The sequence below is a fragment of the Pristiophorus japonicus genome, unplaced genomic scaffold (genome assembly GCF_044704955.1).
Source record: "Pristiophorus japonicus isolate sPriJap1 unplaced genomic scaffold, sPriJap1.hap1 HAP1_SCAFFOLD_570, whole genome shotgun sequence".
NCBI lineage: Eukaryota > Metazoa > Chordata > Chondrichthyes > Pristiophoridae > Pristiophorus > Pristiophorus japonicus.
In genome coordinates this window covers 288,667-311,523 of record NW_027254478.1, presented here as the reverse complement: position 1 = coordinate 311,523, position 22,857 = coordinate 288,667, and the positions used below count along the sequence as shown (strand labels likewise).

General features: G+C 41.1%; 1 non-coding gene across 1 annotated transcript; it reads right to left on the bottom strand.

The window, feature by feature from the left end:
* Positions 1 to 11,095: 11,095 nt before the first annotated feature.
* Positions 11,096 to 11,168, bottom strand: trnaf-gaa (transfer RNA phenylalanine (anticodon GAA)). Its single transcript has one exon. It is a non-coding gene; the product is annotated as a tRNA-Phe (tRNA).
* Positions 11,169 to 22,857: the final 11,689 nt, after the last annotated feature.

Below are 22,857 nucleotides of genomic sequence, written 5' to 3'. Positions count from 1 at the left end.
ACTCTCTCCCTAACACTTTGTGAGTACCTTCCCCACACGGTCTGCAGCGGTTCAAGGTGGCAGCTCACCAATTGCTTCTCAAGGCCAATTAGGAAAAGACAATCAATGTTGGCCTTGCCAGCCACACGCACACCCACATGTCAGGAACCAATAAAACAATGTCCCTGTATCAATCGTTACAGTACTAGCCACTACCTCTGTTCGTACTGCACTTGAACTACTAATATTGTACTAGGCCCTGTCTCAGATATTAATGGAATATGCCATGCTTTTGTTCCTATTACAAAAGACCCTGTCTCTGTTATTATTAAGCTAGACAATGGCATTGCTTATATTACAGTAGCCCCATCCTCTCACATTACTGCCTTATACCATGTCTCTTTTTTATATTAGACTAGACCCTGTCACCGTTATTACTGCACTAGACCATGTCTCTCTTTATATTACAGTACACGCGATGTCAGTTCTTACTTCTCTAGATCCTATAACTCCCAGGGCAGGTACAGCATGTGTCAGATACAGAGTGGAGCTCCCACTATACTCTCCCATCACACATTCACAGAACAGTAACAGCACGATTTAGATACAGAGTGATGCTCCCTCTATACTGTCCCATCACACACTGCCAGGACAGGTACAGCACGGTTTAGGTACAGAACAATGCGCCCTCTATAACATCCCATCAAACAATTCCCAGGACAGGTAAAGCACGTGTTGGATACAGAGTAAAGATCCCTCCAAACTTTCCCATCAAAGACTCCCATGCCATTTAATGCACAGGTCACATTTTTGAATAAAGCTCCCTCTGTGCACTCCAATCAATTTGGTCCGAGGCATATCCTTATGGCTGAGGGAAATATTTTGTTAGATGTTGACATCTAGTTGTGGGGGAATGTCAATGATCCATTCTTGAGATATAGGAGGAAAATGGAAAATTGAGAGGCAGAGGATACACAAATCTCCACTATCACCTTTGTGATGTTGCTGTACATGCTGACGAGAAGCAATCTTTCCCCTTTCTGTCCGTGGGTATCATCTTTACTTTATTCTCCTATAATGTAGAGGAATGTACGAATCTGTTGAGAGATTTGCATTTCTCTCTGTCTTTATTTCTATGCTTTGCTGGTGGGGAAACGGTTATTGTGTCTCTGTCGCTCAATGATCTAATCTGGGACTTCTATTTCTGTGTTTATTTACATAAACGCCTCACTGCTGGCCATGAAGTGTTCATGGAAGGAAAATCAGATCAACAGAATCACTTATTGATCAGCCTCAACTCACAACAATGGCTTATTTTAAGAATATTGACAGTGGGTATACAGAAGTAGAAATATGTCGAACAGCGACGTTAGCTGCAGTTTTGTTCAATTGCAACAGATGTGATTTATATCAAAGGGAATAAATATTAAAATGAATAATTCAGTTCTGAAAATTCTGCTGCTGAAATCAGTGGAACATCTCTGAACAGACTGTTATTCCACTGGATCTCCATTTAATGGAATATTTAACTAACTGAAACTAAGCAATTTAAACCAGTGATCAGAGGAGTACCGGCAATCACAGCATTATCTGAGCATTTCACATATCGCAACTTGTATTTTGAAATGTTGACATTTAGGAACACTTTGCATTTATATAGCGCATTTCATGATCTCATGATGTCCCAAAATGATTTACAGACAATGAATTACTTTGGAAGTGTGGTCACTGTTGTAATGTAGGCAACGTGGCAGCCAATTGGTGCACATCAAGATCACGCAAACAGCAATGAAATAATAATCAGGTCATCTATTTTTCAGAAGTTCGTTAAGGGATAAATATTTGCGCTGTAAACCCTGGAGAACTCCTCTGCACTTCAATATAGTGCCATGAGTCCTTTAAATCCACCTGAGCGGAAAGATGGGGCTCAATTTAATGTCTTCCCCGAAAGACGGCACCTCTGACCGTGCAGCATTCTCTCAGTATTGGCACCGGGCGTGTCGGCATAGATTATGTGCTCAGGTCTCTGGAGTGGGGTTTAGTATCTGTGACCTTCTGAATCAGAGGCGAGAGTGATCCCACTGAGCCAAGGCTGTAACATGTCACAGCTTGTATTTTAAAATGTTGCCATTCAGCTCATCGTGTCTGAAGTTCAAGGACTGAGTTCAGTCTGACTCCGATTGGTTTATTATCAGGAGCGAGTTCGCTTATCTTGCTTGGGATGTCATTCCCTCACTGGTATTTCCACTGGGTCCATGTAAAAGTGTCAGCGATTCCGCAAGGAACATCTGGAAGTGCCCGAAGCACAAGGACTCACGGAACCTGAATGTTACACTGTGTCAGATGCACTATCAGAGCAGCTGGAAGCTGGGACTGTTCTGCTTAGAGCCGAGCAGGTTATGGGCCACTTAATAGAGGTATTCAAAATCAGTCAGAATTTTGTTCGGGTAAATTGACATATACTCCATCACTCCGTTCCTCCATCCCCCCACGCTCCACCCGCCTCTACTTCACTCCCTCCCTTCATCGCTCCCTCCCACCATCTCTTCCACCCTCCACCCGTCTCTCCTTCCCTCCCTCCGTCCATCCCTCCCGCCCTCCATACCTCCATATGTCGCTCCGTCAATCTCTCCCTCCCTGCACACTTCCCTCCCTGTCTCCGTCCATTCCTCAACACTCCATCACTCCACCGCTCCCTTGTTCCACTCCTCCCTCCCGCCATCCCTCCCTCAGGCCAACCGATTGTTATTATTTCCCTTTGCAGTTTATCTGCTCCCATCGATGAGGATTCATCAGATCGAATTTTCTGCACCCAATTCCTTCAGCGAGCTTTAATATATATTATCAAATAAGAGAGAGAGCGATGGCTAATATATATATATATTTAATCCCCCTGCCTAAAAACACTGACACGTAATAAAATGGCGACCTTTCTGGAGAGGGAGTTGGATGGGGAACTGGCACTGGGTAGAAATTCTAGTTGGGGCATTCAGGATATTTTCCGTTATTTAAATAAAAAAGATAAAGGTAAGAATTAAAGAAATTATTTTAAGACATCGTCGACTTCAGAAGCTCATTTTTCCTCCCCCTTCTCGCTGTTGAGGACGGGCCATTGCCCGCCTGGAACTCGCTGCCATTCTGTGTATGGGATGGTAGGATTCAAACTCTCTCTACGCGGACAGATTTGGAGAAGCTGGGGCTATTTTCCTTACAGCACAGAAGGTTTCAGGGGAGATTTTCCAGATTGACACCAGGGATAAATGACTAGAAATACTAGTTCAGCCCTAGCTGGAGTACTGTGTCCAATTCTGCGCAGCACACTTTAGGAAGGACGTGAAGACTTTCGAGAAGATGTAGAAGAGATTTAATGGAAATGCATCCAGTATGGGCGATTAAAATTATTTGGAGAGACTCGAGAATTCTCGGGCTGCTCTCCTTAGAGCAGAGAAGGCTAAGAGGAGATTTAGTAGATTATAAGAACACAAGAACATAAGAAAGAGGAGCAGGAGTGGGCCATACGGCCCCTCGAGCCTGCTGCAACATTCAATACGATCATGGCTGATCTGAACATGGACTCAGGTCCACTTAACCGCCCGTTCCCGCTAAACCCATATCCCCTTATCGTTTAAGGAACTGTCTATTTCTGTCTTAAATGTATTCAACGTCCAAGCTTCCACAGCTCTCTGAGGCAGCGAATTCCACAGATTTACAACCCTTTGAGAGAAGAAATTTCTCCTCATCACTGCTTTTAATGGGCGGCCCCTGCTATAAGTTTGTGCCCTCTAGTTCTAGTCTCCCGCATCAGTCGAAACATCCTCTCTGCATTCATATTTTCAAGCCCCTTCATAAACATATACCTTTCGACAAGATCACCTCTCATTCTTCTGAATTCCAATGAGTAGAGGGCCAACCGACTCAACCTTTCCTCAAAAGTCAACCCCCTCATCCGCGGAATCATCTGAGTGAACATTCTCTGAATTGCCTCCAAAGCAAGTTGATCCTTTCGTAAATATGGAAACCAAAACTGCACGCAGTATTCCAGGTGTGATCACAACAATACCTTATATAGCTGCAGCAAGACTTCCCTGCTTTTATACTCCATCTCTTTGCAATAAAGGCCAAGTTACCATTGGCCTTCCTGATCACTTGCTGTACCTGCATACTATCCTTTTGTGTTTCATGCATAAGTACCCCCACGTCCCACTACATAGTGGCATGTTGCAATATTTCTCCATTTAAATAATAAATTGCTGTTTGATTTTTTTTCTGCAAAGTGCATGACTTCACACATTCCAACATTGTGCTCCATCTGCCAAGTTTTTCCCCACTCACATAACCTGTCTATGTCCTTTTGCAGATCGTGTGTGTCCTCCTCACACATTGCTTTTCCTCTCATCTTTGGATTGTCAGCAAACTTTGCCACGTTACACTCAGTCCCATCTTCCAAGTCGTTAATGTAGATAGTAAATAGTTGGGGTCCCGGCACTGATCCCTGCACACCCCATAATTTCCGGTTGCCAACCAGAGAATGACCCATTTATACCGAATCTCTGTTCTCTATTAATTAACCAATCCTCTATCCATGCTAATATATTACCCGCAACCCCGTGAACTTTTATCTTGTGCAGTAACCTTTTACGTGGCACCTTGTTAAATGCCTTCTGGAAGACTAAATACACCACACCCACTGGTTCCCTTTTATCCACCCTGTTCACTACATACTCAAATAAATCCAGCAAATTTTTCAAACATTACTTCACCTTCATAAATCCATGCTGCCTCTGCCAGACCGAATTTTGCTTTTACAAATGTCCTGCTACTGCTTTGTTAATAATGGACTCCAACATTTTTACAAGCAAGATTAGTTCTAGGCATTAGGGGCTTCAATTAATGTGGAGAAACTGGAGAAGATGGCATTGTTCTACTTGGAGGAGAGAAGTTAAAGTGGAGATTTGATAGACGTGTTTAAACTCATCAAGGGTTTAGATCAGTGGTTCTCAACTGGTGTTCCGCGGCACATTGGTGTGCCGTGAACCCTTCACAGGTGTGCCACCAAATTGTGTAAAAGTATGGTGGACTTTAGCTAATTTTACAATGAAACACAAACCACTTAACTCTGAAACAGAAGGTTAGGGGGAGAGAGAGGGATAGGCAGACACATATGCACATATGTCATCTACCTATATGTATGATGCCACTGCTGTAATAAACATTGCCAATATTGACAAATAATTATCTATTCATCTCTACTATTGTCAAAACACTAAGTTCTAGAGTTGTACAAGTAATAATGACAAGAGACAACACACACAAACAACTTATATATCCATACTCAGAACAAAATCCTTTGGAAAATGTGTTTCCCTTTAGTACTGAACACCGCCATCCACCACCCTCCCTCTCTCATTCCCTTACTCCCTCCCATTGATAATAGAGAAGTGTGAGTGCCTCCCATCGAATGAGACTGTGTGTGTGTGTGTGTGTGTGTGTGTGTGTATGTATAAGCATGTATATTTATGTTTGTGTGTGTAAGTGGGTCTGTACCAAGGGCGTAGCCAGGGGGCAGTTGGGTAATGGCCACACCCAATCCAAAATAATAGTATTAAATTGTTCATGTGAAAAGCTTACAATGTCATTATTATATAGGATGAAAGAAATGACAGACGAGTCTAACACATATGCAGTAAAACGTGTAGTTTTTATAATAAAATGTTAAAAACTATTTAATTACATTTAACCACATTCTACTTTCTATTATGTTATTGTTGTTTATTGATCTGCAGCTTGATGTGTGGCCGGGACTGGCGACATCTTTGATGCTTTGACCTGATACAGCGCCAATTAGTGGCTCCTTTGATGTAGGCGACATCCAATTTGAACTGGCCTCGCAACCCTAGCGGTTACTTTGATTTCTGAGAGTTGGCTTTTAGCATATTTTGATCATGGTCAAAATCAAAACTTCCTGTTCAACTCAAGGTTCGTTTCTGTCTGGACTCTCTGGAGTTTGGAAATTGGAAGTCTCAGTTCGTGTCTGCCTGGAGTTTGGATCATTCAGTCGAATAAAGTTTGTCCCCGCAATGGACAAATTCATTTTAAGAAAACGTAAAAATGAGCAAGGAGATGTCAATGACAGTGCCACTACAAGTGGCGCTAATAGGCCAACAACCAAAGCCAGTACAAGCGGCGCCGAACCAAATCCTAAAAAATCCAAAATTCATCGTCAATATATGGAGGATTATTTGAGGTTCAGTTTTTCATGGACAGGATAAGAAGAATGTCCCATTCCATTGTGTGATTGTGCAGAAAAAAACTGTAGAACAGTGCAATGGTTCGCAGTAAATTGAAACGTCATTTTACTTCGAAGCATGCACATCTTTCAACAAAAGATCAGAGTTATTTTAGGAAATTAATGTTGACGCAATCAAAAGAAGTGAAATATTTTGAAAAAAATGTTAAGGGTGTCAGATAAGGTTCAAATTGCTTCTTATGCATTTGCTGAATTAATAGCGCAGAAAATGAAGTCTCATACTTTAGCTGAGTCACTTATTTTGTCTGCAAGTCGTAAAATTGCCAAAATATTGTTTGGTGATGCAGCAGAACAAGACATTGCAAAGATTCCGCTGTCTGATGATACAATTCGGAGAAGCATAAATGAAATGTCACCTTACATTGAAGAAAATGTAGCCAAGAAGCTGACAAACTCGAATTTAGCTCTGCAAATCGACGAGTCCACCGACATTAGTGGTAAAGCACAATTATTAGCATCTGTTCGCTTCATTCATGAAAACGAGATATTTAACCAATTTCTGTGCTGTAGAGAACTTCCAGAAAATACTAGATGTCAAGGCATATTTGATTCTGTGAATTCATAATTAGAAGACTTGAACATTTTATGGGACTCATGTGCTTGGACCTGCACGGACAGTGCTCAATCTATGGTGAGATATGTCAAAAGATTCAATATGCTCACAAAAAAACATAATCCAAATATATTATTCACCCATTGCTTTTTGCATAGAGAAGCACTTGCTGCAAAGACATTACTGCTAGAATTAAAATCTGTGTTAGATCAAGTTGTTAATATTGTAAATTATATAAATTCAAAACCTTTAAAAACTTGCTTGTTTAAACAGCTCTGCAAAGCTATGGATGCACAGCACGAATGTTTACTTTTGCATACAGATGTAAGATGGCTTTCAAGGGGGAAAGTCTTATGTCGTGTATTTGAACTTAAAGAAGAATTGTCAGTATTTTTTGAAAGAGAAGGAAACGATACCTTTTGCAAATACCTTAAGAGTGAAATGTGGTGTGCTAAGTTAGCATATTTGGCAGCTATATATAATTGTCTTTGCAGCGTTAATACCAGTATGCAAGGGCGAAATGAAAACATTCTCACCTCTACAGACAAGCTATTAGCTTTTCAGAAAAATTATTATATCTGGAAAAAGAGAGCAACAGAACAAAATCTTGAAATGTCCCCTTTGATAACAAATCACAGTATTAAAAGTTTGCTCCTATCCTGATGGAGCATTTGGCATCACTGGAAGATAACTTCAAAAAATATTTTCTATCTTTGGATGTAGAGAAGTATGATTGGGTAAGAAATCCATTTTCTCCAACTAGTACGTCAGATTTTGATTTGACATTGCAAGAAGACGAAGAATTAATTACTATTTCTATAGACCACGGTCTTAAAATGAAACATTCAGATATGTTTCTTGATGCATTCTGGATTTCTATTAAAGAAGAATATCCTGCAATATCAAAAAAAAGCTTTGATAATTCTGATGCAGTTTTCAACATCATATCTCTGTGAATTAGGATTCTTACCTCTTACGAACATCAAATGCAAAAAAAGGGACAAAATTTAGCGAACTTGAACACGAAATGAGAGAGACCTTATCGGTTATAGGCCCTAATATCAGTGACAGAACTAAAAAACGTCAGGCTCAAGTAGCACATTAAAATACTAATTAATCTGTAATTAATGTGAGGAATTATTATTATAGTTTATTATTGTGTTGTTTCATTCAGAATAAAAAATAATTAATAACATACATGTATCCAATGTTATATATCTCATATACTGTGACTAATAAAATGTTTTTTTAAATTTTCTGAAACTTGATTTTTTAACCTTTTAATCCCTTCAAGTGTGCACCAAAAGTTCTAGTATACGAAATTGTGCCGCGAATACAAGAAGTTTGAGAACCACTGGTTCAGATGTAAGGTGATTGATTCAGATGTAAGGTGATTGACTAAAGAACCAGAGGCGATATTTGGACGAAATTGTTTGTGCAACCACTGGTTAGGATTTGGGTTGTACTGCCTGATAGGGTCGTAGATATAGAATCAATAGTTGCCCTCAATATAAAATTGTACAAATACTTGAATGAGGAAAAAAATCCAGAGATATAAGGAAAGTGCGCTGGAGTGGGACTAACTGGATTGCTCTTCAAGAGAGACAGCAGAGATTCTTTGGGCTGAATGGCCACCTTCTGTGCCGTACTAATCTATGAATGACCATAACATGGTTGAATTTCAAATTCAGTTGGAGGGTGAGAGAGTTGGTTCTCAAAGCAGTATCCAAAGCTTATATAAAGGAGACTACAAAGGTCTGAGTGCAGTGGTTGCTAAAGCGTACTGGGAAAATAGATAAAAGTATGGGACGGTTGATGAGCAGTGGCAGACATTTAACGAGATATTTCATAACTCGCTACAAAAATATATACTAATGCGCAGGCAAGACTGAAAGAGTAGGGATAACCATCCGTGGCTAACTAACGAAATAAGAGATGGTGTCAAATTGGAAACAAAGGCATACAATGTGGCCAAGACTAGTGGGAGCCGAGAGGATTGGGAAACTTTATAAAGCCAGCAAAGAACAACTAAACAAATTATAAAGAGAGAGAAGACAGATTAGGAAAATAAACCAGCACGAAATATAAAAACAGATGGTAAGACTTTCTACATGTACATAACGCAAAAGAGATGTTAAACTAAATGTTGGTAAACAAGAGGATCTGACTGGGGAATTAATAATGGAGAACAGGGAAATGGCAGACGCATTGAACAAATATTTTGTATCGGTCATCACGGAAGCAGACACTAAAAACATCCAAATAGTGGAAAATCAAAGTACTATATGGAGGGAGGAAATTATTACAATTATTATCACTAATGAAGTAATACTCGGTAGAATAATGGGATTTAAGGCAGACAATTCCCCAGGACTTGGTGGCTTACATCCAAAGGTCCTGAAAAAAGTGGCTGCAGAGATGGTGATGCATTGGTTGTAATTTACCAAAATTCCTTTGTTTCTGGGGCGGTCCCAGCGGATTGGAAAACTGCAAATTTAGTGCTCCTATTTTAAAAAATAGGCAGACAGAAGGCAAGCAACTATCGACTAGTGAGCCGAACATTTGTCATTGGGAAAATGCTGGAGTCCATTCAGAAAGCAGTAGCGGGACATTTGGAAAAGCATAATTCAATCAAGCACAGTCAGCATGGTTTCGTGAACGGGAAATCAAGTTTGACAAATTTGGTGGAGATCTTTGAGGATGTAACGAGCATGTTGGATAAAGGGGCTCCATTGGATGTAGTGTATTTGGATTTCCAGAAGGCATTCGATAAGATGCCACATAAAAGGTTACTGCACGATAAACGTTCACGGGGTTGGGGTTAATATATTGGATAGAGGATTGGCTAACTAACAGATCGGAGAGTCGGGATAAATTGGTCAATTTCCATTTGGCAAACAGTAACTTGTGGTGTGTCGCAGGGATCAGGGTTGGAACCTCAACTATTACAATCGATAATAATAAATTGGATGAAGGCCTGCAGTGTAATATAGCCAGTTTGCAAATGTTACAAAGATAGGGATAGGTGGGAAAGAAAATTGTGAGGAGGATACAAAAAATCTGCAAAGGGATATGGACAGACTAAGTTCATGGGCAAAACTGTGCAGGATATTGATGATGCCACACCGAGAGTAGTGCATCCAGTTTTGGTCTCTGTATTTAAGAAAGGATATATCTGCATTGGAGGCATTTCAGTGAACATTGATTCCAGAGATGAGGGGGTTGACTTATGAAGATAGGTTGAGTAGGTTGGGCCTATACACATTGGAATTCAGAAGATGAGAGGTGATCTTGTTGAAACTTATAAGATAATAAGGGTGTTCGACAAGATGAATGCAGAAAGGATATTTCCACTCAGGGGAAAATAAAACTAGGGGACATAGTCTCAGAATAAGGAGCCGCCCATTTAAAACTGAGATGAGGGGAATTTCTTCGCTTAGAATGTTGTAATATGTGGAATTCTCAGCCCCAGAGAGTTGTGGAGGCTAAGTCATTGAATATATTTAAGGTGGAGATAGAAATATCTTTGAACAATAAGAGAACAAACGGTTATGTGGATAGAAACATAGAAACATAGAAAATAGGTGCAGGAGTAGGCCATTCGGCCCTTCTAGCCTGCACCGCCATTCAATGAGTTCATGGCTGAACATTCAACTTCAGTACCCCATTCCTGCTTTCTCGCCATACCCCTTGATCCCCCGAGTAGTAAGGACTTCATCTAACTCCTTTTTGAAAATATTTAGTGAATTGGCCTCAACAACTTTCTGTGGTAGAGAATTCCACAGGTTCACCACTCTCTGGGTGAAGAGTTTCTCCTCATCTCGGTCCTAAATGGCTTACCCCTTATCCTTAGACTGTGACCCCTGGTTCTGGACTTACCCAACATTGGGAACATTCTTCCTGCATCTAACAGGTCTGAACCCATCAGAATTTGAAACGTTTCTATGAGGTCCCCTCTCATTCTCCTGAACTCCAGTGAATACAAGCCCAGTTAATCCAGTCTTTCTTGATAGGTCAGTCCCGCCATCCCGAGAATCATTCTGGTGAACCTTCACTGCACTCCCTCAATAGCAAAAATGTCCTTCCTCAAGTTAGGAGATCAAAACTGTACACAATACTCCAGGTGTGGCCTCACCAAGGCCCTGCACAAATGTAGCAACACATCCCTGCCCCTGTACTCAAATCCCCTCGCGATAAAGGCCAACATGCCATTTGCTTTCTTAAATGCCTGCTCTACCTGCATGCCAAAAAACATCTGCCGAAACCCAGGATTGAACAAGGGACCTTTAGATTTTCAGTCTAACGCTCTTCCAACTGTGCTATTTCGGCTGGCATTTCGGTTCGTAGAGAGGTGCAGCTGAGTCCATAATCAGATCAGCCATGATAGTAAATTGCAGAGCAGGATCGAGGGACCAGGTGGCCGACTCCTGCTCCTGTTGCTTATGTTATTTTGTTTTTATTACACTTGGCACTATCTTTGTTGAAATTACACTAAACCTTGTCGTTGTTTAATTACATTAGGCCCTGTCTCTGTTTATATTACACTTGGCCCTGTCTTGGTTTATATTACACTAGATCTTGTCTCTGTTTATAATACACTAGGCCCTGTCTCTGTTTATATTACACGAGATCTTGTCTCTGTTTAAATTACACTAGACCCTGTCTCTGTTTATATTTACTAGGCCCTGTCTCTCTTTATATTACACGAGGCCCTGTCTCTGTTTATGTTATGCTGGACCCTGTCTCCATTTATATTCCACTAGGCCCTGTCTCTGTTTAGGATACACTAGACCCTGTCTCCCTCGATTTTACACTAGGCCCTGTCTGCCTTTATATTAAACTGGGCCATGTATCTTTTGACTTTAAAACACAATGTCTGTTTGTGTCAACCGGGGCTCAGTATTTCTCACTTTTGCCTTAGTCTCAGATAGTTTTGGGATAAACTCCCACTCCGTGATTATATCTCTATTTATTGTACAACAGACATGGTTGTCAGTTATTTCTGCATTCGACCATGCGTCTGTAAGGTAGACAGAAGATATACAGACGGTGGATAGATATTAATATAAATAAAGATATATATGCGTGAGGTTGGGAGGATGCAATACTTTTTTCGTTGGAACATACGTTTAATTTCGTTACTAGCTAGCAAGAGTTGTGTGCAAAGTAATTTAGATCTGTTATTGCGTCGGTAATATTTGTGTTGCGAGGATGGGCTGATTCTTGTAACAATCTCCCAGAGATGGACTGGGATTGAGGGACAGCACTGAAGGTGAGCAATCCACTGCACTTTGAACTACTTAGTGGCACTCTGTGTGTTATCTCACCCTTCTCTGCTCTAAGGATAAGAACCCCAGCTTCTCCTGTCTCTCCACATAACCGAAGTACCTTATCCCTGGAAGCACACGTAAACCTTTTTGCACCCTCGCTAAGGCCTTCATATCCTTACTAAAGCGCGGTGCCCAGAATTGGACACAAAACTTCATTTGAGGCCTAATCAGTGTTTTAAACAGGTTCGTCATAATTTCCTTGCTTTTGTATTCTATGGCTCTATTTATGAAGCCCAGGATGAAGTATGCTTTTCAAAACACTTTCTCAACCTGTCCTGCCACATTCAATGATTTGTGCACATATATCCCCAGGTCTCTGTGTTCATCACACCTTTTAGAATTGTATCCTTTCGTATATTTTGCCTCTCCTCATTCTTCCTATCAAAAAGTATCACTTCATAATTTTCTGTTTTTTATTTGCCACGTGTCACACACTGCCAGGGCAGGTACAGCACAGTTTAGGCACAGACTAATGCTCCCTCTACAAAGTCCCATCATACAATCGCAGGGCAGATACAGCACGGGTTAGATATAGCGTAAAGATCTACACTATCCCATCAAATACTCCCATGTCATTTAATGCACAGTTTACATTTGGATTAAAACTCCCTCTGTGCACTCCGATCAATTTGTTCTGAGGCATATCCTTATGGCTGAGGGTAATCTTTTGTTAGCTGTTGACATTTATTTGTGGGGAAATGTCAATGAACAATTCTTGAGAGACGGAACCGAAAATGGAAATAGGAGAATGAGACGAGACATGTGATGTTGCTGTTCATGCTGACGAGAAGGAATCTTTCCCCATTCTCTCCGTGGGCATCATTTTTACTTGATTCGAATATAATTTAGTGAAATGTACCAAAAAACAATTGTAACTGGAATCTGTTGAGACATTTCCATTTCTGTCCATCTTTATTTCGATGCTGTGTTGGTGGGGAAACATTTGTTGTGTCTCTGTCGCTCAATACTCTAATCTGGGGCTTCTATTTCTGTGTTTATTTACAGAAACGCCTCACTGGTTGCCATGAAGTGTTCATGGCAGCAAAATCAGAACAACAGAGTTGCTTATTGATTAGACTCAACTCAGAACAATGGCTTATTTTAAGCATATTGACAGTAGATTGGTACCTGCATGAGGTATTTCATTTAATGAGGAGAGACCGCAGAAGATGGGATTGTTATCCTTAGAGCAGAAATGGTTAAGAGGAGATGTAGTAGATTATCATCAGGCATGAGAGACTTCAGTTAATGTTGAGTTGCGGTCGAAGATCAGCCATGCTCTTCCTGAATGGCGGAGCAGGCTTGAGGGGCCGAATGGCCGACTCTTGCACCTCATTGTTATGTCCTTATTTTTTTAAACAGAGGCTGTGTGTACTGCAGTATAACTCAGACAGAACCTAGTGTAATATAAACCAGGTCATGAATTATATAAACAGAGAAATATCTGTTTCAGTAATAATTGATATTGGGACTTATGTAATATAAACAGAGAAATGGTCAGATATAATTTAACTAAAATATGTTCTGGTGCAGGAATAACTGGGACTGGGTCATGTGTAATATAAACAGGGACATGGTCCTGTATAATATAAACTGAGACCAGGTAAAGTACATTAATAACTTAGACAGTTATGCCCAGCCTCAGTTAACCTGATCTGGAGAATGCCTCTGTTAAAAGTACAGCAGGACATGTTTTAGTTTTTGCTGTAATAGAACTTGTCTCTGTTTATATTACAGTAGGTCCAGTCTCTGTTTATATTACAGTAGACATTGTCTCAGTTTCTATTACACTGGACAATATCTCTGTTTATATTGCACTAGAAAATGTATCTGGTTATATTACACTAGACACTGTCTCAGTATATTTACACTAGATAATGTCTCCGTTTATATCACAGTATACAATCTCTCTGTTTATATTACACGAGACAATGTGCATGTTTACATTGCCCGAGACAATGTTTCTGTTTATATTACACAAGACAATGTCCCTGTTTATATTACACAAGATGATGTCTCAGTTATTACTGCACCAGACCATATCGCAGGTATATTAGACTAGCTCCTGTCTCCATCAGTACTGTACTAGACTCTTTTTCTGATAATATTGCACAATGTCCTGCCTCATTCATCATTGCACTAATCCTGGTCACTAGTTATTTTACACTATGTTCTGCATCTGTTCATATTACACTGGGCCATGTGTCAGTTATTACTGCACTAAGCCATGTCTCTGTTTATATTACACAAGGCTCTCTCTGTTAGTATTGCATGAGAACACGTGTCTCTTTATATTACACTAGGCTCTGTCTCAGTTATCACTGCACTTGACCATGCATGTGATTACATTTCACTCAGACTTGTCTCATTTTACATTACACGATGCCCTGCTAAGTTATTATTGCACTGGACCGTACCTCTGTTCATATAGCCTTAGATTAAATACTGTCTCATTTATTGCTGCACTCGGCTATGTATCTTTCATATTACACGAAACCTTGCCTCAGTTATAATGCACGAGGAAATGCCTATGTTTATAGTACACTGGACACTCTCAGTTATTACAATCTATACCGTGTCTCTATTTATATTACACTAGGCACTGTCGCACTTATTACTACACGAGACGATGTCTCCTCTTTTTATTGCTCTAGGTCTTGTCTCTCTTATTAATGGATTAGACCATTCTTCTGTTTAAGTTACACGATACGCTTTCTCAATTAGTACTGAACTATACCATGCCTCTATTCAATTAGATGATGGATGATCGGCATCTTAACTCCATCGACCAGCATTGGTTCCGTCATCTGTAATATCCTAAACGAACCAAAATCTACCAATCAATCTCTGGCAGCAATCAGAAAATAATACCTCTGCCTGTTATAGCCTTCCCTTTATGAAGGGATTTGATAGGGTTAAAAGTGAGACAGTGTTTTCACTGACAGGAGTGTCGGTAACCAGAGGACACAGATTTAAGATCATTTGCAAAGAAAAACAGAAGGGAGATGAGGAGATGGTTTAATATAGCAATGGCTCTGATTTGGAATGCAGAAGGTATACACTATCTTCCGTTTTTATAAATGGAGACGTAGGATGCAAATGAAAGGAACTTATTGCTAAGCATTTGTAAAACATTGTTTATTGTGAGCATCACATTTTACGAACGATTGCACGGCCTTGGAAAGGGTGCAGCGGGAATTTACTAGAATAGTACCTTGGATGAAATACTTCAGTTAACTTAAGACAATCAGGGCATTGGGATTGTTGTCATTAGCGCAGAGAAGGGTAAAAGGAGCTTTTATAAACAAGTTCAAATTCGTGAATGGTTCTGACACTTTAAATAAGAAGATAATTTTTCATTGGCTGACGGGTCTGTAACCAGAGGATACAGATTTAAGGAACGTGGCAAAACAGCCAGAGGCGAAATGAGGAAAAAGAAGTACACAACGAGCTGTTATGATCTGGAATACACTACCTGATAGGGTGCTGGAAGCAGTTCAGGTAATAAGTTTCAAAAGGGAATTGGGTAAATAATTCTATTTGAAAAAATGCAGGGATATTGGGAAATAGCAGGGGGAGTGGGACCAATTGCTTAGCTATTTTAGCTTAGTGTCAGCACAGGCACAATTGGGCTGAATGTACACATTATCTGCTGTATCATTCTTCCATTTTGTGTTTCTATTACTACATCATGTCTAGGTTCATATTACACTGAGACCCTTCTCTGTTTATAAAACACTAAATCCTGCCGCAGTTATTATTGCAATGGACAACGAATATTTTTGAATCACGCTAGGATCTAAGAATATAAGAACAAAATAAATAGGAGCAGGAGTAGGCCAATTGGCTCCTCGAGCCTGCTCTGCCATTTAATCATGGCTGATCTGATCATGGACCCAGAACCAATTCCCTGCCCGTTCCGCATAACCCTTTATTCCATTATCGCTCTAAGATCTTTCCATCTCTGTCTCACATATATTCAATGACCCAGCCTCCACAGCTCTTTCTGGCAGAGAATTCCATAGCTTTACAACCCTCTAAGAGAAGAAATTCCTCCTCATCTCTATTTAAACTTGGCAGCCCCTTATTCTGAGAATAAGCCCCCTAGGTTTAGTTTCCCCTATGAGTGGAAATATCCTCTCTGCATCCATCTTGTCGAGCCCCCTTATATGTTTCGATAAAAACACCTCTCATTCTTCTGAATTCCAACAAGTATAGGCCCAACCTACTCAACCTTTCTTCATAAGACAACCACCTCACCTTCAGAATCAACCGGGTGAGCCTTCGCTGAACAGCCTCCAATGCCACTATCTCTGTTTATATTACATTACAGCCTTTATCCGTCATTCCTGACATAGACCATGTCTGAAATATATTATTATATACCCCGTCTGTCTTCATATTATACAAGACCTTGTCTAAAATATTCGTGCACTGGACGCTGTCACTATTTATTGTACAACAGACCCTGCCTCAGTTATTTCTGTGCTTGTCCATGCGTCTGTTACTTAAGCAGAAGATTTAAAGAGGGATCGATAGATATTAATATAAATAAAGATGTATGTGTTTGTGGGTTTGAGGATACAATACTTTTTTGGTTTGAAGTATTTGTTTAGTTTTGTTAACAGCTATCAATAGCTGTGTGCAATTACTAATTTATCTGGTATTGTGTCGGTTATATTCGTGTTGATAGGATGGGGTGAATTTTGTAACAATTTCCTGGAGATGGACTGGGGTTGAGGGACAAGACTGAAGGTGAGCAATTCACTGCAATTTGCACTACTTATTGGCACTCTGTGTGTTAAAAGTTACTAATTGTCACTTGTTTTGTCCTGTGCCAATTCCTCCCTGTTCTGTAATATTAAGGAATGTTTTTCCTCCAGTATTTCCTATTTAGCTGTCCCGTGACCCACTGATTGCGTCAGACAGGGCCTGGAACCGTGACGTCACAGCACTGTCGAATGGTCGGCCGCGTGGTGCTAATATCCACCGGAAAAAATGTCTCATCTGGTTGAGAAGAACAACTGAAAAGAGTATGTGTATCTGCATGTGTGTGTGTGTATGTGGGTACAAAACACATCATTCATAATGTGTGCATTCCACAAAGATAAATGATAAGCTTCAACCATTATTTTTCAGCATTTTATTGTATTCAAAATGCAATTGCCGGTCGTTAATACCTTTACCATTTATTGATAACCCATTGTTTTGTGTGTTCTTGTTTAGAAAGTTTTATCACACTGACCATTTCTTTATCAAGGTGACCAAGTCTGTCCGCAATATTCAGTTGGAAAGGGGATTAACTCACACCGAGGATAATGAGCAGCCACCCACCTGTCTCTGCGCTTTACTGGCCAGTGATCACCACACCATCACACGGATGCTCCTGAGATTTAACTCTAGTGTGTAAGTGATGGTAAAAATGAAAATGCACCTGTACCTGGCAAGAGGTTAGCAAATCTGTAATTATCTAACTTATTGCTTCTCTCATTACACCACACCCCGTCCCAGTTTTTAATGCACAATACCCAGTCTCAGTTCATATGGTTGATGTGGTCCACTTCCATAAATTGCCTTGATAATATATTTGCCAGCAAAGTTGAAACCAATAGAATAAAAAGGACAGTGGCAGAATGGATATGAAATTGGTTGAGTATCAGGAATCAGACAGTCGTGTTTTTTTTTGACCAGCGGAAGGTATACAGAGGTATTCTGCAGTGGTTCATCCTAGGAACTCTGCTTCTTTTGATTTATATTCATGACATGGATTTTGGTGTACGGGGCACAATTCCAAACTTTTCAGATGACTCAAAGCTTGGAAGCAGAGTGAACAGTGAAGAGGGTATTGATGACTGCAAGAGGACATAGAGATGATGGTGGAATGGGTGGACATGTGTCAAACTAAACGGAGAACATTTTAAAGTGGTACATTTTGTTGGGAGGAAGGAGAGGCAAAATAAACGAAAGGGTAGAATTCTAAAGGGCGTGATGAACAGAGAGACGTTGGGGTATGTGTACAAAAATTATCGAGGGTTGCAGGGCAGGTTGAGAAAGTGGTTTAAAAAGCATACGGAATCCTGGGCTTCATTAATAGAGGCATAGAATACAAAAGCAATGACCAACCTGTATAAAACACTGGTTAGTCCTCAACTGAGTATTGTTTCCAATTCTGCGCACCGCACTTTAGGAAGTATGTGAAGGCCTTAGAAAGGGTGCAGAAAAGATTTGCGTGTGGTTCCAGGGATAAGGTACTTCAGTTATGTGGCTAGACAAGAGAAGATGGGGTTGTTCTCCCTAGAGCAGAGATGGTTGAGATGAGATTTGTGAGAGGTGTTCAGAATCATAAGGGCTCGAGACAGAGTGGCTGCCTAGAAAATGTTCCCATTGACGTAAGAGTCGAGAACAGAGGACACAGATTTAAGGTGATTGTCAGGAGCACCAAAGGCGACGTGAGGAAATTGGTTTTAAGCAGCGAGCGGTTAGGATCTGGAATGCACTGCCTGACAGGGTGGTGGAGGTAGAGTCAATCATGGCATTGCAAAGGGAATTGGATAAATACGTAAAGGAAGAAAATTCACAGGGCTACGGGAAAGGACGGGGGAGTGGACGAGCTGAAATACTTTTGCAGAGAGCGGCACGGACTATATGGGCCGAATGCCACTTTTATGTGCTGTGACCATTCTACGATTGTATAATACACCAGAGCCTGTCGCAGTTATTACTATACTAGACCCTGTTCCTGTTTATATCACGCCATCCATTAAAAATTCACTACCTCAATTATCGGCGGACCTTGTCTGCAGTGAGTATTATCTACAAGATGCATTGCAGCAACTTCCCAAGACATCTTCGACAGCACTTTCCAAACCTAGAAGTATAAGGGCAGCGGGCTCGTGGGAACACCATCACCTCCACGTACCCCTCCAAATCACTCACAATCCTGAATTGGAAATTTATTATGGTCCCTTCATAATTGCTGGGTCAAATTCGTGGAAACCCCTCCCTAACACTGCGGGAGTACCTTCACCACACGGACTGCAAGCGGTTCAAGGTCGCAGCTCAACACCTGGTTTTCAAATCCAATTAGGGTTACGCTTTCAACCTTGGCCTTGCCAGCGACACCCACATGCCAGGCATAAATAAAACCTTACTGCACTAGAGCTACTAATATTGTACTATGCCGTGTCTCAGATATTACTGGAATATGCCACGCCATTGTTCCTATTACTCAGGACCATGTCTCTGCTTATAGTAAACGACACAAAGACACTGTTTTTTTAAACTAGCCCCATTCTTCCATTTTAAAAAACTAGCCCATGCCTCTGTTTATATTAAACTAGACCTTGTCTCATTTATTACTGCACTGAACTCTGTAACTCACAGGGCAGGTACAGCATGTTTCAGATACAGAGTAATGCTCCCTCTGCACCGTTCCATCAATCACTCCGAGGGCAGGTACTGCTTGGATGAGATACAGATTAAAGTCTCTCTGGACTATCCCATCAAACATTCCCAGGGCAGGTACAGCACGGGTTAGGTACAGAGTAAAGCTATATATACACAGTCCCATCTAACACGCCAAGGGCTGGTCCAGCACGGGTTGGATACAGTGTATAGATCCCTCTACATTGTCCCATCAAAAACTCCCAGATCATTCCATACACATGTCACATTTTGGATTAAAGCTCCATCTGCGCACTATAATCAACTTGCTTCGAAGCATTTCAATAGGGCTTAAGGAAAACGTTTGTTAGATGTTGACATCTCGTTGTGGGGGGAAGGCCAATTATCCATTCTCCAGAGAGAAGGTGGAAAGTGGAAACAGGAGAGGGAGAGGATACAGGAAATTTGTGATGTCACTTTATACGGTGACTAGAATCTTTCCCAATACTGACCGTGGGTATCAACGTTACTTTATTTTCCTACAATTTAGAGAAATGTAACAAAAAACAATTGTTGCTGGAATCTGTTGAGATATTTTCATTTCTCTCTATCTTTATTTCTGTGCCATGTTGGTGGGGACACATTTATTGTGTTTCTGTCGCTCAATGCTCTAATCTGGGACTTCTATTTCTGTGTTTATTTACATAAACGCATCACTGAAGTGTTCATGGCAGAAAAATCAGATAAACAGAGTCAATTATTGATTCATTTCATCTCACAACAAGGGCTATTTAAAATAATATTGACATTTGGCATACAGATATATACATATCTCGAACTGTGACGTTGGCTTCAGTTTTGTTCAATAGAACAGATGTGATTTATATCAAGGGAATACATTTTAAAATGTATACTTCAGTTCTGAAAGTTCTGCTGCCGAAATCAGTTGAACATCTCTGAACAGGCTGCTATTCCACTGGATCTCCATTTATTGGAAGATTTAACCAATTGAAACTAAATAAGTTAACCAGTTCCCAAGGAGTGTTCCACAATTGCAGTAATATCAGAGCTTTTCACATATCGCAACTTGTATTTTCAAATGTTGACATTTAGAAACACCTTGCGTTTATACAGCGACTTTCATGAACTCATGTTGTCCCAAACTGCTTTACAGCCAATGATATTTTTTTGGAAGTGTGGTCGTTACTGTAATGTAGGAAATGTGGCAACCAATTTCTGCACTGCAAGATCCCACAAACAGCAATTAAATAATGATCAGATAATCTATTTTTCAGATGTTGGTTGAGTGATAATTTGTTGCGCTGGAAACCGTGGAGAACTCCTCTGCTCTTTACGATAGTGCCAAGAGTCCTTTATATCCAACTGGTCGGGAAGATGGGGCCTCACTTTAATGTCTGACTCGAAAGGCGGCACATCTGACCTGGTCGCTGGAGTGGAGTTTAGTATCTGTCACCTTCTGAGTCAGAGGCGAGAGCGATTCCACTGAAGCGAGGCTTGAACATATCACAGCTTGCATTTTAAAATGTTGCCATTCAGCTCATCGTCTTTGAATTTCAGAGCCTGATTCCAGTCTTACACTGATCCGTTTATTATCAGGGAGAGTTCTCTTATCTTGCCTGTGATGTAATTCACACACAGGGATTTGCACTGGCTCCATAAAAAAGTGTCAGTGATTCCGCAGGGAATATCTGGAAGTGCCTGAGGCAGAAGGACTCACGGAACTTGAGATTTACACTGCGTGAGCTGCACCATCAGAGCAGCTGAAAGCTGCGATTGTTCTCCTTAGAGCTGAGCAGGTTATGGGTCATTTATTATCGGTGCTCAAGAATATGAAGAGTTTCGATCGGGTAAATTGGGAGATATTACATCAGTCCCTCCCACCATCCCTTTCTCCCTCTACCCGCCTCTGCTTCGCTCCCTCCCTTCATCCCTCCTTCCTTTCATCCCACCCTCCCCCCTCCCTCCCTCCATCAATCGCTCCATCCCTGGACCCACAGCTCCCTCCCTCCGTCCACATTCCACCCATCCTTCACTCCAACGCTACCTTGCTCCATTCCTCCCTCCCTCAATCCCTCCCTCCATCAATCGTTCCCTCCCTGCACCCATCCCTTCGTCCGTCCACACCTCCAACACTCCATCACTCCACCCCTCCTTTGCTCCACTCCTTCCTCCCTCCATCCCTCCCTCAGCACAACTGATTCTTATTTATCCTATTGCAGTGTTTCTGGTTCCATCGATGAGGATTCCTCAGCTGGAACTTTCTGCACCCAATTCCTTCACCGGGCTTTCATATATATTAACAAATAAGAGAGAGAGCGATGGCAAATATATACATTTAACCCTCCCACCTCCATCTATAAAAACTGACAAGAAATATAATGGTGACCTTTACGGAGAGGGAATTCGCTGCGAACTGGCACTGGGTAGAATTTCTAGCTGGGGAAGTGAGGATATTTTTTCTGCATTTAAATTAAATAAATAAGGATCACAGTTTTTGAAAAATTGCTTATAGTCACCGTCGACTTTCAGCTGTTCTTTTTTCCTGCCCATTTTCGCTATTGAGGACGGGCCAGTTCCTGCCTGGAGCTCGATGCCATTGTGTGTACTGGAAGGTAGGATGCAAACGCTCGTTACACCGACATCTTGTAGATTCTGGGGCTGTTCTTCTTACAGCAGAGAAGGGTGAGGGGAGATTTACCAGATTGGTACCAAGGATGAAAGAATGGAACCACGAGTTCGGCCCCAGCTGGAGGATTGTGTCCAATTCTGGGCACCACACTTTAGGAAGGACGTGATGACTTTCGAGAGGGTACAGAAGAGATTTACTGGAAACGCATCAGGGATGGGGGATTAAAATTATGTGGAGAGTCTGGAGAAGCTGGGGTTGTTTTCCTTGGAGTAGAGAAGGTTAAGAGGAAATGGGTGACTTTAATATGCACATAGATTGGGCTAACGAAACTGGACGCAATACGGTGGAGGAGCAATACCTGGAGTGCATAAGGGATGGTTTTCTAGACCAATATGTCGAGGAACCAACTAGAGGGGAGGCTATCTTAGACTGGGTGTTGTGTAATGAGAGAGGATTAATTAGCAATCTCTTTGTGCGAGGCCCCTTGGGGAAGAGGAACCATAATGTGGTGGAATTCTGCATTAGGATGGAGAATGAAACAGTTAATTCAGAGACCATGCTCCAGAACTTAAAGAAGGGTAACTTTGAAGGTATGAGGCGTGAATTGGCTAGGATAGATTGGCGAATGATACTTAAGGGGTTGACTGTGGATGGG